This window comes from Eurosta solidaginis, chromosome 5 (assembly GCF_040869045.1).
Source record: "Eurosta solidaginis isolate ZX-2024a chromosome 5, ASM4086904v1, whole genome shotgun sequence".
NCBI classification, from domain to species: domain Eukaryota; kingdom Metazoa; phylum Arthropoda; class Insecta; order Diptera; family Tephritidae; genus Eurosta; species Eurosta solidaginis.
In genome coordinates, this window is record NC_090323.1 from 259,583,816 (window position 1) to 259,600,759 (window position 16,944).

Sequence of the window (16,944 nt, forward strand, 5' to 3'; positions counted from 1 at the left end):
TATTTGAAACAATATGTGCCTGTTAAAAGAGAATTTTATTTCTACGTTACAATAAAATAGTAAATATTCTGTGTTAATTTTATTTTCAATTCTTATTCCAAAAATCATTTAGATGATGTGGCAAAATTTTTGTTTGATGTAGTCCATCAATAATTATTCATGAATGAGACGTCATAAATTCAAATTAATCAAATGTATTAGTGGATTGTTTATAGGGGGCCCGTAAGTTGTTTAGTCCCGGGCCGGGATTTTACTCTCTATATCCTTTATTTGGCGCTTAGTTCCATATTTTTCGTAAATCGAGCGCTGGACGGTTTTTTCACAATATTAGTATTTTTCGTTCATTATTGTTTTGAACTACTTTGAAAATTATTTTTAACTTCTTTGTTTGATATTATTTAAAAGCGTCTTTTTTAGTTTTTTTTTTTTTTTTTAACTATATTTATTTATTTTTAGCGATGTAAACTCAATTTCTATGTTCCTACAGATGCCACCTTAAGCTCTTTAAATTGAACGAATATGTTAAACATGAAGAGACGTTTAAATCCGATTAAATTAATGCCCCATGTCCCATTAACAATTAATACAAGATCTTGATTATGTCAACCCATTTAGTTTCGAGCAGTGTTGTCGCTCAAAATTTAGTGCACTGCCCCAACTCTGGTTTTGTGGTAGGAGAATACAATAGAAATAATTAAGTAAACCTTTTGTACTTTTCTCTATTTGTTCCTTAAAAATACAGTTATTGTACCCATATCACATAATCGTTCTCAAATTGATATACCAACTCAATTGTGCAAATACTTACAGTGATGGAAAAAAGAATAGGGACAATTTACTGCCAAATACGAAATCAATTATATCAGCAGAACTTGAACATCTTCCTTGGAATAGCGCAGCCTATAAAAATAAAATTTAAAGGTTGTTTCATTAAATTACATTTTATGACTAAATAATAAATAAAAATAACCTATATTACTATTTTAATTTTACCTGGACCCAGAATAGATTGGTATTGAAAATGAACGAAATCGGGTGATAACCACGCCCACTTTTTATGTATATAACATTTTGGAAAACACAAAAAAATTATTATTTAGTAATTGTGGACTGATATTGAGACACTTGATAAAAATTTAAAATTTTTTTAAAATGTGCGTGGCACCGCCCACTTGTGATTTACAAATATTATTAATCATAAATCAAAAATCGGTAAACCTGTCGTAACAAAATTCGGCAGAGAGGTTGCCTTTACTATAAAGAATACTTTGAAGAAAAATTAACGAAATCGGTTAAGGACCACGCCCTCTTTTATATAAAAGATTTTTAAAAGGATCGTGGACGAATAAAGTAAGTTATATCTTTGCAAAAAAGAGCTTTATATCAATGGTACTTCATTTCCCAAATGGATTTATAAAAATAAATAGGAAAAAGTTCAAATTTTAAAAAGTGGGCGTGGTACCTCCCATTTTATGACTAAGAAATTTTCTATGTTTCGGGAGACATAACTCGAAGAAAAATTTGTTCAGAATAGAACCATATGTATATGTATTATTGCGCAGCCTTAACACTATTAAGCACACAAAACAAACAACAACAGGATTTCAAGTATACAGCTGGGTATGGAATATTCGGTTTCACCCGAACTTAGACTTCCTTAATTGTTTTCTAATAAATTAAGGTTTGTGAAATTTTTCACAGGTGAGTATAATTTCTTTCGCAGGTAAGCAGCTTTTTTAACTGAGTCTGTGAGGTGAGTATAATCTATAACCATTCAGCCATCACAGAAGTTTTTTGATTGTCTTCATTAATCCTACTTCTGTTCTGGTTCGTGCCAATTGATATTCACAACACTGCGACATCTGTTATAGCAGCGGCGCCTAAACGTTGCCGATGAAGGAATTTATCAGTTCCCGAAATGGATCTATACAACGAGCTTTGGCAGTTGTCTAAATTTTTTCTTTCTTCTATTCTAATTTAAAAAAATGTTTTCAATTAAGAAAAAATTCATCATAACAATAATAAAGATAAAAAATTATTGTTAGGCCTTGAGCTCGATTCGAACCCGCGATCTTACAAATCAGTAGGCCGATATAACAACACAAATAGTTAAAATTAAAGTTAAAGTTTTTTTTTTTTTGTGTTTCGTGGAAGGAGGAAATGCTTTATGCACTGACCGGCATATTTAAGCCTCACTGCGAGACTCTCAGAGTGTAGGACTCCCTTCTTCCATGAAGGCCTACCCACTAAAACCTAACCTCTCACGGCGCTCGCAAATCCCCGTACCTGGGACCGCGTTTAGCATTACTAGCTACTCTCACGCTAATGGGCTAGGCATCCGTCTTCTCGTTTACTGATAAGTATATGCCTCACATATGTGCTGACCGTATCCCATTTGTCTCTTCGACAGGTCATGTTATTGATGACACTGCCCGGGGATAGGTCGCCAAGTACCTCTTCTACCCTCCTTCGCTGATCGGAGAAATGCCTGCATTCGAAGAAGGTGTGGCGTACATCGTCTATTTTCCCACAGTACAGGCAGCTCAGGTTATCAACCTTACCCATTCTGTGTAGGTATTTACGGAAGTAACCGTGCCCCGTTAGAAACTCGGTCAGGTAAAAGTCTACCTCTCCGTGCGGTCGCTTCAACCATGGATTCAGTTCAGGGATTAGTTCCATAGTCCACTTTCCTGCGATGCTGTTGCTCCACTGATCTTGCCAGCGTCGGATCGATTCTTCTCGCGCCTGCATGGCAACAGCAGCTCTACTTGCTTCCGATCCGTTGTCGTATATTGCTTTTCTTTCCTCAATGAGAAGATATATCGGTATGACCACCGCAATGACCAGGACAGCTTCAGCTCATACCGTGCGGTAAGCTGAAGATATTCGCAGCGCCCCTCTGCGTTGGACGGAGGTGAGGGCGACTCGGTTCTTCCGGTATTTCATTGCGTTCGCCCAGATTTCTGCACCATATAAGAGTATAGAATCCGATGCTGATGCAAGCAACTTCCTTGTGCATGGCTTTGGGCAACCTGTGTTTGCCATTAATCTACTCAACTGCGCTATTATGCGCGCAGCTCTTTCGCAGGCCCCTCTTATGCGATCCGAGAAGTTGAGTTTGCTGTCTAACCTCACTCCCAGATATTTCGTTGAAGCGAGTGTTTCTATTGGCTGGTCCCCAACCATCATGTTGCTGGTAGTGGGAATACGTCTCTTTGTGAGGATGACGATCTCCGTTTTTGCTGTTGCTAACTGGAGACCGTGCTCAGCCATCCACCTATTTACATTACGCATGACCTGGTTTAATTTTAGCTGTGCCAGCTCGCAGCTTGGTGCTGTTATCACAGCTGCCACGTCGTCTGCAAAGGCAACGAGGAAGGTGCTTTCTGGCATGTCCAATCGAAGAAGACTGTCATAAGTTATATTCCAGAGATCGGGACCTAGTACCGAACCCTGGGCTGCTCCACCTGTTATTTTTACCTTTTTTGACCGCGAGTGGCTTCATATATTAGATACCTCTCTCTTAAGTAGTCCCTTAAAATTTATAACAAATATTGCGGTACTTTGAAAGTGCTTTCTAGTACCTCAAGTATGTCCTCCCACCTAGCTGAGTTAAAAGCGTTTTTGACGTCCGGCGTGACCAGCAACACTATAGGTCTTGCTCTGTGGCACGCTGTCTCGGCTTTCTTGACTGGGTCTATAACTTTTGCTATGGAATCGATTGTGGAGTGCCCCCTCCGAAAACCATGCTGTCTGGTAGACAGTCCTCCACCGTCCTGTAACGCTCTGGTGAGGCGTTGCTTCAGGAGACTCTCCATCAATTTCCTTGCTGTGTCCAACATACATAGGGGACGGTAGGATGATGGAGAGTTGGGATCTCCTTTCCCTTTTGGAATAAGAACCAGTCGTGCTGTCTTCCATATGGTGGAGAAAGTCCTTTCTTCGAGACATTTGTTGTACATGTGCAACATAAGTTCTGGGCAATTATTTGCAGCTAGTCTAATTGCTTCCGCGGGTATTCCGTCGGGCCCAGGTGCTTTCCAAGGTTTCATAGTTCGCACGGCAGTTTTAATCTCTTCTTCTTGGAATGGTTCCACGTTGCGGTCTTCATGGGTAACGTACCCGTTCTCCTTAGGCAGTTGGGTGGGAAACAGGCCATCCACAATGTTCCTTATTTCCTTCTCGTCCATCAGCTGATTTGGCGAACGGAACTTCTTCATTAATATCTTATATCCCTGCCCCCAGGGGTCTCGATCCACTTCCTCGCATAGCGCTTTCCAGCACGTAAGCTTGCTTTGCTTAATGGCAGCACTAAGAGCTTTCTTCGCTCCTTTGTACGGTTCCGACTTTTCTAGAGCCTAAGGCCTGCCGCGCGCGCGAGTTGCTAGCCTTCGCATCCTGTGGCATATTTTCCGCAGATCGGTGATTTCGCTGTTCCACCAGTATACATGCTTTTTACCCCTCCACACTCCTCTCCGTGGCATAGAGAGATTGCAAGCGTGGCGAAGACAGCTCATTGTCTTTCCAACCGTCTCTTCCGTCGGACTGGAGTTATTGATTATCCGTCGGGCGTCACCCCGTACTGATGCGGAGAACGTGGCAGAGTCGACCTTGGATGCGTCCCATGCTATTGTTCTACGTGGCCCGTTAGGAATCTGCCTCTAACCGGGATCGTTTAGGTGGAAAGTGATGTAGTTGTGATCGCTGCCAGTCAGATCCTCTATGACTCTCCATCCAGCAGCGGTCAGCAGCAGGCTTTCTGACACTAGTGTTACATCGGGGATCGAGTATCCAAAGCCTGACCATCGGTATGTAGGGGTCGTACCAGTGTTAAGCACGTTCAAACCGAGCCTGGCTGCCATCTCAAGGACTAACCTTCCACGGGTGTTAGTCTGCGGCATTCCCCATTCGACGGCTCTTGCGTTAAAGTCTCCCGCCACAACCAGGTTACTAGTTAAGTCCCTTAGGTCGTCTTCAATAAGTTCAAGCTTGTCCCTGAACGTTTGAATGGGATCATTCGGGGACAAGTAGCAGCTTACTATTGTGGTATTATTCGTAGTTAGGCGGACGTAGCCTTGTCCGGCAACACGATTCACAATATTGGCGTTTGCATCTGTCATCCAGATTGCGGCGGTGCCGGTGTTGCCTATGTGCTAATCATTTCGGGCTCTATAAGGTTCGCTGATGATAACGCAGTTAGCTTTATGGTCTAAGACCAACTGTTGTAGTAGCTCATCAGCAAGTCTGCTCCGGTTTAAAATGCTGCATGCTCCAGATCCAGGCATATGATCGAGCTTCTGTGTATTACACAGGTTACATTTTGGAGCTGCGGTACAGGCCGAAGCTTTGTGGCCGCTTTGCCCACACTTCCAGCAGGCGCTACTCCTGTCTGAACCCTTGCATTCAGCCTTCCGGTGTCCGTAGCCGAGACACCTAAAGCAGCGTTGCACTTCTGCTCGCTGTCTGATTCGGCACTGTATCCATCCGATAGGAATTTTACCTCTTTTTAGTAGGGCGTTTCCAATATTCTCGTCCACTTCGACGACCGCCATTTTCTGTTCTCTTTGGTTTGCTGCGAACACAGAGACACGGAGAGGTCTAGTGATTTCTTCTTCTCCGACCTCCCTTCTTATTGCCTCTTGGATTTCTGTTTCAGTTGTGAGACAGTCCATGCCAAGTACTTCCAACTTCATCTGCTTGAAAAGCTGTTGTGCTTCACCGACATCTCCTACTGCACTACCTATAGCTGCTCTGAAGGCCGTCCGGTCACTGCAGCGCGCCGTTTCAATCAGTACATTACCAGATTTGGTTTTTCGTACTGACCGTACCACCGTACCTGTATCATTAGGCCGGAGCTGGCCGCGTATGGCCCCTAGTACCTGGGCATAGCTTTTGCCTTCCACAGGTTTTACCACAAAAGTTGCTGCTTGTCTCCTCTTTCTCGCCGGTTTTTGAGCTTTAGTAGCTTGGACGGGGGTTGCCTGCTTGGCCGGCTGGGCCCGCTGTTGCAGCCTCCGGCGCGCTACATTGGACCAAAACTCACCTTGTGAAAGCATATTTGTTCTTTCATCTCGTTTCTTTTTGGCTTCCAAGTCCTCTGAATGGGAATCTGAGCTCGTTCGTGCCCTCATGTTTTTTCGGCCCGATTCTCTGCTCTCATCTACCTTTTGGGTCCTTAACGATCCCATGCAGCTTAACACTTCTTCGAGAAGAGCCATACCGGTTTTTATGTCCTTGGACACGGTCTTCTGCTTGAGAGCGATTTCCTGCATCTCGCGCAACACTGATACCGCGAACTCCAGCAGCTCGTCTTGGCTCTTCCCTTCGAGGCTTGTGTATGAGAGTGAGCCTCTTGGCGGAGTCGCACGTTTCTCCTTCCCAACAGCGCGCTGTGCAACGACACTGGGTGAACTGACCGACGCTTTTTCCCTTGCAGTAGCAGGTGTTGACTGGCTGGGGTTGTCGCGCAGCTGTGTTTTCGCCGCCTGTGTCTTTTGCGCCGATTCGATGCCTTGTGTGGGCATTACCGACAAGTTCGCTTTAGCGGGGGTTGTTAAAACCGGCGATCTCAGCACTTTAGTGCTCTTTTTGAACACCGCTTCATCGCCCCTTTCATTCTCGCTTTCTCTACTTTTATCTGCGTTTGTTGTTTTTATTTTGTTGTTCATTTGCTCTATTGGGTCTCTGCTTCAAGCCGCTATCTCCGCACGATATGCAGTCGCCGTCTTCAATTCCCGTGGTTATCTTTGCAAAAGCAGGGAGGCCATGCGTGGGTTGACACAGGTCCTTATGGGGGTCTGTGTACAGAGCCAGAATACAGCGTTAGTCAGGACTCGCTCAACTGAGCCTGCACCACCAACTTAATGGCGACGTGCTTCGAGCGTACTTGAAGACCTGCCAATGTTTTAACGAGACGGAGATGATGCCGATATTGACCTACCAGCCGTTTCGGCAAGGTGTCACCCTTGCTTATTAAAGTAGTAGCCTATCGTCATCGCCAGCCCGTCGCAATCATTTCATAATCATATTTCCAGTTCTGGTCAGCAGGATCTTACTGGTCTCGATCCTGTGGATGCTTGATGGGGTATTTTAGGGCGGAATTCTATCGCCCTTCCACCGAAACTTTGGGATGTGTTGCCCTTAGAGCAACACAATCCCATTTTTCCACTGTTGGTGTTCCTCTATCCACAACCTGAGAAGGCGCCTGGTAGGGGACCGATACCCTGGCGGGGGTTAAAGTTAAAGTTGAAGTTAAAGTTAAAGTTAAAGTGAATGTTAAAGTTAAAAAAAAAAATTTTAGTTAAACTAAAAGTTAAATTTAAAGTTAAATTAAAGGTTAAAGTTAAAGTTAAAGTTAAGGTTAAAGATAAAAATAAAGTTAAAGTTAAAGTTAAAGTTAAAGTTAAAGTTAAAGATAAAGTTAAAGTTAGAGTTAAAGTTAAAGTTAAAGTTAAAGTTAAAGTTAAATTTAAAGTTAAAGTTAAAGATAAATATTATAATTGCATAAGTTGATAATATGTAATAGCTTTAGCGCGGCAGTCCCCGAGTGCCACACGTCCTTTATTTTAAGTTAAGAATTAAGCGGCCAAACGGAGTCTGATGGACCGCTAAGCGGTCACCGCTTTAAGTTAGTTGTTCGCTATCCCCCACACTATAAGCCTCTCCAATAAACCCTCAAAATAAATAAAAGCGACATTCTTAATACATATATACAATAAGTATAAATAATAAAGTTTGCACTTATTTATAATTAAGAAAACAATAGTTGTGGCGCGTCTTCATTTCTAAAAGTGAAGTGCCCATAACAAGTGCAATTTTATAGGGCGTTATAAAAAGTTTCAACAACGAAGTTTTTACCATTTATACTGCAAAAATATCAATAAGCACGTTTTGTCCCTATTATTTTTTCCAACCCAAACTTCTACTGGTTCACTTTTTCGCAAAAGAACAACCTTAAATTACTATTTTTATAGGGTGCACTATTCGAAGAGAGATATTGAAGTTCTGCTTATATAATTTATTTAGTATTTTGCACTAGTTGCCCGTATTATTTTTTCCATCATTGTATATAAATAAAAAAATAATTAAATAAATGCAAGGGCGATAACCTCCGAACGTAGTGCTCCCTTTAATGTTTCCTTAAAATTGGCGGAACTGGGCCTACATGTTTTATGTCGATTCCAAACGGCATCTGCAAGGTGCAAGGCAGATGAATTTTCACTGAGAAGCTTTTCATGGCAGAAATACAGCCGGAGTGTTTGACGAATCATTTCCGAGGGATGACCCCACTTAAAAAAATAAATAAATGCAAGGCGCGATAGCCTCCGAAGAGATATAAGGCCGAGCTTCTCTTCCAATCTTCGTCGTGCTCCTCTTGATTTTCCCTACAAATTGGACGGGCGGGACCTACATGTTTTATGCCGACTCCGAACGGCATCTGCAAGGTAGATGAGTTTTCACTGAGAGTTTTTCATGGCAGAAATACACTCGGAGCGCTTGCCAAACACTGCCGAGGGGCGACCCCCTTAGAAAAATTTTCTTCTAATTGAAAAACCTTATTTCTAAAATTTTGATGTTGCTTTGCCCGGGGTGCGAACCCAGGGCATACATTGTGCTAGGCGGAGCACGCTACCGCAATTACCGTATATTACATACGTCTATATTAATAAAAGCTGGGTACACTCACAAACATCGTGTTAATGTTTTCGTATTAAATAATCGAATTTACCTAAATTAAAATTTTTTCTTGTCACACTTATACTGCTACAATCACAAAAATTTAGTAGGCTGTCTTTTTAAACGGTTTTATTTAGCTTGACTTGACAGGCAGGCCGCACGGCCGCATGCCGCATGCACGGCCGTTGTGAACAAATTTTGTAATTGAAATTTAACTAACTTCCCGATAAGCTACAAGCTTGAAACTTGGAATATAGTTCAGAACCCGCTGACAATGCAATAATAAGAAAAAATCGCCGCTAGGTGGTGCAAGGATCGAGATATTCGCAAAAATCGTATTTGTGGTCCGATTTGGCTCATATATGGAACACATAATACATACAAGAAAAGAAATCGACCTATGAAACAAATCGCCGCTAGGTGGCGCAAGGATCGTGATATTCAAAAAAATCGTATTTGTGGCCCGATTTGGCTCATATTTGGAACACATAATACAACAAGAATAGAAAGCGACCTATGAAAAAAATCGCCGCTAGGTGGCGCAAGGATCGAGATATCACAAAAATCGTATATGTGGCCCGATTTGGCTCATATTTGGAACACATAATACATACAAGAATAGAAAGTGACCTATGAAAAAAAATCGCCGCTAGGTGGCGCAAGGATCGAGATATGCACAAAAATCGTATTTGTGGTCCAATTTGGCTCATATTTGAAAGTTTTGCTAAAAAATGGTGAAAAAACTTTAGCCTTAATATGTGTATATAGGTTACATTCTGAAGCTAGTCAGGCCTTTCTGGAAGAGTTCTCAGATTTTTTGAATGGTTTAAAAGAGAGGGATGTAGTTATATTAGGTGATTTGAACATAGATATAATGCGGTATCTGAAAGCTACCTAGCACTATTGGAAAGTCACTGTGTTACATCGTACTTAAATGAGCCGACAAGGAACTGTTCTGGCACTTATCTGGATCATATTTTTTGCCGTCTTAGCAGCTTGTGTGCGTGCACCGGCATTAATTTGGAGCTAGGTATTACAGATCACATTATGACTGGTGTCAAACTTGAGTTCCATATGAAAAAGAAGGATTTAACGAGCAATACAAAAACGAATATGATAAACTATTCCATGCTTAATGAAAATCTGCTTTATGAGAATTGGGTTGTTGTCTACGCTGAGAAGGATATTTCAAAAGCATACTCTCTGTTTATAAATATATTGCATGGTCACATAGAATTCTCTAGTTTCACTTTTGCTCGACGTAAATCCAAAACCAAGCTTAAACCCTGGATGCATTCTGCCCTTTTAAAAAGTGTTAAATTGAAAAATAAGTTAGGTGTTAAGTGTAGAAAGCATCCAAGAAATCTTGCGCTTCGATCTCGTTACGAAAAGTTGTGCAAAAAATTAAATAAAGACATAAAATCGCACCGAGATACTTATTTTCGGAGTAGACTGTTGAGCTGCCATGGGAACACTAAAAAAGAATGGGAAGTTGTAAATAGCATAATCAACCGAAATAGCTCTGGTAGTGAACGGGTTATTGCTCTGAATAATTGTGGCAATATGATTGACGACCCCTCTGTTGTTGCTGATATTTTTAATGATTTTTTTGTGTATGTTGGTCAATGTAATACTTCTTCCTGCAAGTGCATCATGTCCAGTGGTGACGCATTTATTTCTAGGTGCAGTTTTATTTTTGAACCCTTCACAGGCACTGAGCTGCTTGCAATAATAAAAATCCTAAGCAAATCTGGCTCTAGTGGATACGATGGTATTTCAAATAAACTTCTTAAAAACATAGCCCTTAATTTGCTGTACGTACTATAGCATCTATTTAATACTAGTGTTTTTACAGGAATTTTCCCCGATGCCTTGAAATGCGCAATTAGTATACCCGTGTTTAAAAAGGGTAAAAGGGAAGATAAAAATAACTATAGGCCTATTTCACTTCTATCCTCTATATCTAAGGTCTTTGAAAAAGCTCTTAAAAATCGAATTATGCAGTTTCTAGAAAGCAGAAGCTTTTTTTAGTCCAAGGCAGTTTGGTTTTAGAGCAAACCGCTCTACTGAAGATGCTCTCCTAGAATCCTGCTCTTTTATTTATCGAGAGTTGGACAATAAAAAAATTGCGCTGGTCTTTTCGTAGACATAACCAAAGCTTTTGACACGGTAGATCATGCTATTTTAATAAATAAATTATATGATGCCGGTTTTCGAGCATTTGTACATAAGTGGTTTCAATCATACCTTTCTGAAAGGATACAGTGCGTCAGAGTTTGCGGAAAGCTGGGGAAAACTAATCCAATCACGAGAGGGGTTGCACAAGGCTCCGTGCTCGGTCCCATCTTATTTTTAATTTATGTTAATTCAATTTTTGATGTGCCCTTCTTGGTGAAAGTCACTGCATTCGCAGATGATCTTGCGATGGCCTATAGTTCTCCTAACACCCTTGATTTGATAAGTAGTATAAACCATGATGTACATCTACTGAGAACTTGGTTTGCAAAACATAAGCTCGTCGCTAACAATAAGACCAAACTCATGAGTTTTAGTCTAAATATAAAAAAACCACCGGATGTAAGTATTGTTTTTCATTCTGCGATTTGCGAGCGATTTGCTTTACATGACAATATGTGCCAAGATTTTCAATCCGGTACCTTCGCCTTGCTTGTGGCCTGTAGTAAGAACTGCTTCACGATAGACTATGTTGATGAATTTCAGTATCTGGGTGTAACGGTTGATACGAATATGAGCTGGGGTAACCATATATCCCGTCTAAAAAATATCTTCAATCCTCTTTGCGTTGTCTTTATCATCTAAGAACTTCCGGTTCCAACAATCTTCTCGTAATAGTTTATTATGCAGTCTTTCATTCTAAATTAAAATAAGGAATCAGCTGTTGGGGTAGTGCCACCCTTAACAAAACCCAGCCCTTACTAGTATTGCAAAAGTATGCTGTTCGAAAAATATCTAATGTTAATCGGCTGCATCCATCGAGAGCACTTTTTAGAAGTCTAGGGATTCTTCCAGTCAAGGACCTGTATTATTTCAAAGTTTTAAAAATTGTTTTCATTAGATGTGGCTACTGCAAAGTATGAGGTCGGAAACATATAACCTGAGGACAAACTCACAAACTAGAGTCGTTGCACCGTCGACCAGAACCACACATTCAAGCAAGTTTTTCACAATTGTTTCACGAAAACTCTTTAATCTACTTCCCACCGAAATACGTACTTTACGGAATCTTCGGCAATTTACAGAAAATGTTAAGTCCTTCCTCTTAGGCCTCGCACACAATGAAATCGAAGTTTTGCTTCAGCCAGCTACATAAACCGTTTATAATAACAAATACTTCATAGTTATAATTGCTTTTCCTTTCATTTACCCATGGGCTTGTTGGAATTTTAGCTGAATCTTTTTATATACTATAATTAAATTAAACAACTATTTATAATTTAATCACTTTATTTAACAGTCCACCCCACTGTATTTTTTATATTTGCTATAATTGACATTTGTCACTATGCTGAATTGGCATAAAAATGTCTTAACTTTTCCTATATCTACTTGTACATATAATAATAATAATAATAATACCCAACGGATTAATACCCTCCAAAGCCCGCCCGACCGGCGCGAGGGGCGCATCCGCATGACGCACGGATTTGTTATTGCCGAGTCGTTGATAGGCGGAGGTTTGTTAAGCGTCGAGATCTAAAACTGCTCAGCTACAGAATAAAAATCATCAGCTGAGTACTATACATAACAGCTAGAAATCATACATATACATACTACGTTGTTAAATAAGTGAACATTTTTAATTTATTTGGTTTGTGTTTTTTTTTTTTTTTTTTGTTAAGAGTTAAGATAGGATAAGACAGTTTTCTTTATGGTAAAAAGGGAATCTGTTATATCAAATGAATTAGAATGTGTGTTAAAATTATGATACAAACACCGAAAAGGTTCATTTGATTCGAAATTAGTTCTACACTGCATCAAAAGAAGAGGTTTGTAATGTCTTGACACCCGTGATGGGACGTTAAAATTTACTTCGTTTAAAAGAACTGGACTAGAAATCAGTCCATTCAGGAGTTTAGCCATAAATATAACGCCTAGCATTTCTATACGACTTGCAATAGTTGGAAGATTGATAAGCTTCAACCGACTAGTATAAGGTGGAAGATTATACGCAGAGTCCCACTGAAATTTCCTTAAAGAGAAAAGTAGAAATTGCTTTTGTATTGATTCAAGTCTATCTGCATGAACTCGATATTATGGATTCCAGACTATTGATGCGTATTCTAGTATCGGTCTAACTAAAGTGATGAAAAGAGCTTTAGTTACATAAGGGTCACTAAATTCTTTGGGCCACCGTTTCACGAATGAAAGAACACCTCTAGCCTTAATAACAGTGGCATTAATATGAAGGTTGAAACTAAGTTTAGCATCTATCGTGACTCCCAAGTCCTCAAAATAGTTTACTGATAGCAGACAAAAATTATTAATTACGTAAGAGGCTGTTGGCAAAGATCTTCGAGATAGGCACATGAATTTGCATTTATTGAGGTTCAGCGGCATTGAATTTACGTTGCACCAAGTAACTAGGCAGTTTAGATCCGCTTGGAGCAAGGGACGTTCTTCGATAGACGCATAAGACCTAAAAGGTTTTACATCATCAGCATACATTAAGATTTTGGAATATTTTATAGTGGTACAGATATCATTAATAAATAGCAAGAACAGAATTGGACCAAGGTGGCTGCCTTGTGGGACGCCAGAGGGAACATCGATGACATTTGAAAAAGTATTTTTAAAAATAACTTTTTGCGTTCGAACGCAGAGATACGACGATATCCACTGGGTGAGACCAGGTTGGAAGCCAAGCTTGTAGATAAGTAAGGAGTGGGATACTTTGTCAAATGCTTTACTGAAATCAGTACAAATAACATCTGTGTGAAGATTTTCTCTAAATCCCTTAGAAGCATGAGTTGTGAATTCAAGTAGATTAGTAATGGTAGATTTGCCTTTACAGAATCCGTGTTGCGGTTCTGCAATCAAAGTAGAAATGGAAAATGTTAGCTGATTGGTAACGATAGCTTCAAACAACTTTGGGATGGCCGACAACTTTGCTATTCCTCGATAGTTCTCTACACACGACCTACTACCACTTTTGTGAAGGGGTATGAGAAAAGATTCCTTCCAAGCAGAAGGAAAGTCTCCACTTTTTAGGGACATATTGAATAAATCAGTTAGAGGCTGATAAATGTGTTCAGCGCATTTTTTAAGAAAACAAGTGGGAATTAAATCAGGACCGTACTTGTAAGATTCTTTCAAAGACGTTAAATATGAAAAAACTTCATCCGGATATATTTCTGGAATATTAATTGTGTTAAGTGAGTTAATCTGAAATGGATATTCATTTGAAAAAGTATTAAATTCAGTGGAATAGTTGGACTTGAAAAATTGTGCAAAGAAGTTAGCAATATCTTGATCGTCGCTAGACAAATCACCCTGGTATTTTAAAGCAGAGGGAAACCCTTTAACCCTACGTTTAGAGTTCACGAAGTCATAGAAAGCTTTCGGATTGCAAGTTATTTTCCTTTTCATCTTACAGATCTACGTATTAGAGCACTTTTTGTTTAATTCAAAATATTTATGACGCAAAATAGAGTAATGCAAGTAATCGGAGTGAGAGCCCAACCTTTTGTATAATTTGAAGAAGCGCGATTTTCTGTTTTTTAAGGACTTCAGCTCTTTAGTGAACCATATTTGAACTGGTTCGGTAGACACACGTTTCCGCTTAGGTACGTGTTTTTCCAAAATACCGTAAATGGTGGTATAAAAGTCAGAAACATTTTTGTCAATATCTACACCATATTTGGACCAAGCCACTGTAGATAAAGTTTGATTAAGTGTACTAAAATTAGCCTTCGCAAATTGAAATCTGAAACTAGAGTCGTATTTAGTAGCAATGCTACTGGGAGAATTTCTTTCGAATTCGTATGCTATTTCCAGGGAAGGATGGTAAGGGTCTTCAGGTACAGTAAGAGGTTCACCCCGGCTTAGAGTACATTTTGATGTATCGTCAACAAATACCAAATCAAGGGTCCTCCCGAACATGATAGGAATTATATTTATCTGTTTAAGGCAAAGTTCAGTTATTTCGGTTAAAAATTCGTTGTTGGACAGGTTTGAAGAAATAGGTACAATATCTTGGTCAGATATGGTCCATAATACAAGCGAGAGATTAAAGTCACCCAGGACTATCATCGAATCAATGGGCTTCAACAACGAATTAACAATTTTGAGCAGGGAAATATGATCCATATACACCGAAGGATCAGAAGATGGTGGGATATAGCAGACGGCGATATAGACACAACCCATTCAGAGATTGATTCTAATGCATTTGAATTCTGTAGAATTAGTAATGGGTAAATTAACCTCAGCTGAAGGTACAGAAGAGTGTACCGCAAGCAAAACTCCACCTCCAATTCTGTTCAAGCGGTCATTTCTGTATATTTGGTAATCATGGCAAAGAATCTCGGAGTTAAATATATGAGATTTTAATCAAGTTTCAGTTAAAGCGATAATGTTGTAATTGCAGTTACACGATTTCAAATACAATTCAGTTAATTTAGTGTTTAAACATCTAACATTTGGATAAAACTAATTTAGGACCGATTTAACATTCTGTTTTTTGATGCAATATTGTTATGTGGAAGTGTAGCAAGATTTGAAAAATTAGTATTACGCCTACGCTCGAATTCCCGCACAAAAGCACCGGGCGGCCAAAAAGAATTATTTAATATAGTATCAAAATGTTGTGCGGATACATCAATCCTAAAAGACGAAATATCCCTAGGATAGTTAAAATTGAATTTTCGAACTGTCACGTTTTCAAATGTAAGCTTAGCGATGATGTACGATTTTAGGTCCTCTTCTGTGGTGTCTTTATCAAATCTTGACAAAATAGGGACAACAATAAGATTGTTAGACGGCGGTTCGGATTCCGTAGAAGGGTTTTGTGGATCCTGATTTTTTTTTGCAGAATATTTTTTAGGTTTTGTTAAAGAAACCTTGAATGAAAATGGCTGTGTTGGTAAGGGACTTGGGGATGCCAGATTTATTAATTCGATAGTTGGGGGTGATGTAACTACGGGTGGAGGAACTTCAGCAACGGCATTGAGTGTCGGAGCACTAGAGGTGGCATTACAATTTCTATGTGGAATGTTTACGTTAGTTAAGTCATTCGGATATTTGAAAGACTTAAATAAGTTTTCATACTGGGTGAATTTCTTGGACAGTGCGTCAATTTCCCTGCCTATTTCAGAGAACCCATCGCGAGCCTGTTTGAAAACTTTGAAAAGATCAATCTCAGTTGGTCTACATTTCAAACAGGCCCAACGAACTCCCTTATCACTATCGTTGAGTGCGTCAACCACTCTTGCTGACAAACCGGCACACTTCATATGGGCAAGCCCATCGCAAAGCCAGCATGACACGAAGGGATGGGAATCACTTTTCATCAAACAGTTCGCATATAGGCAAGACATTTTAGTAAAAAATAAAGAGACGGAAAAAAGAAATTAATAAAATAGTGAGAGTAAGTTGATTAATTGAATAATAGCACAGCGGGTTATATAGAAAAAATAAAAAAAAAAAACAGTTTGGAAGCTGTTAGATAGCGATGCACTGTATGAGCAGTTTGAGATGCACTGTGATAACACTGAACAAACCGTGCAAACAGCTGTGACAGTAAGAAAGAGAAATGAAGTGTGCGCGCAAAATCAAAAATAACAAGTAAGGAAGGCTAAGTTAGGGTGTAACCGAACATTACATACTCAGTTGAGAGCTATGGAGACAAAATAAGGAAAATCACCATGTAGGAAAATGAACCTAGGGTAACCCTGGAATGTGGTTGTATGACATGTGTATCAAATGGAAGGTATTAAAGAGTATTTTAAGAGAGAGTAGGCCATAGTTCTATGGATGGACGCCATTTAGGGATATCGCCATAAAGGTGGACCAGGGCTGACTCTAGAATATGTTTGTACGATATGGGTATCAAATGAAAGCTGTTAATGAGTATTTTGAAAAGGAGTGATCCTTAGTTCCCTAGGTGGACGCCGTTTCGAGATATCGCCATAAAGGTGGACCAGGGGTATCTCTAGTTGTACGATATGGGAATCAAATGAAAGGTGTTACTGAGCGTTTTAAGAGGGAGTGGGCATTAGGTCTATAGGTGGACGCCTTTTCGAAATGTCG

General features: G+C 39.8%; 1 long non-coding RNA gene across 1 annotated transcript in view; it reads right to left on the reverse strand.

Annotated features, from left to right (window-relative positions):
- The window catches only part of LOC137251710 (uncharacterized), a 61,958-nt gene extending 49,521 nt beyond the window's left edge, over positions 1-12,437 (reverse strand). The window contains exons 1-2 of the long non-coding RNA XR_010953319.1: positions 12,274-12,437; positions 809-900 (exon numbers count right to left, since the gene is read on the reverse strand). This is a non-coding gene — a long non-coding RNA (uncharacterized lncRNA). The remainder of the gene's footprint in view (positions 1-808; positions 901-12,273) is intronic.
- Between the last annotated feature and the right edge of the window lie 4,507 nt (positions 12,438-16,944).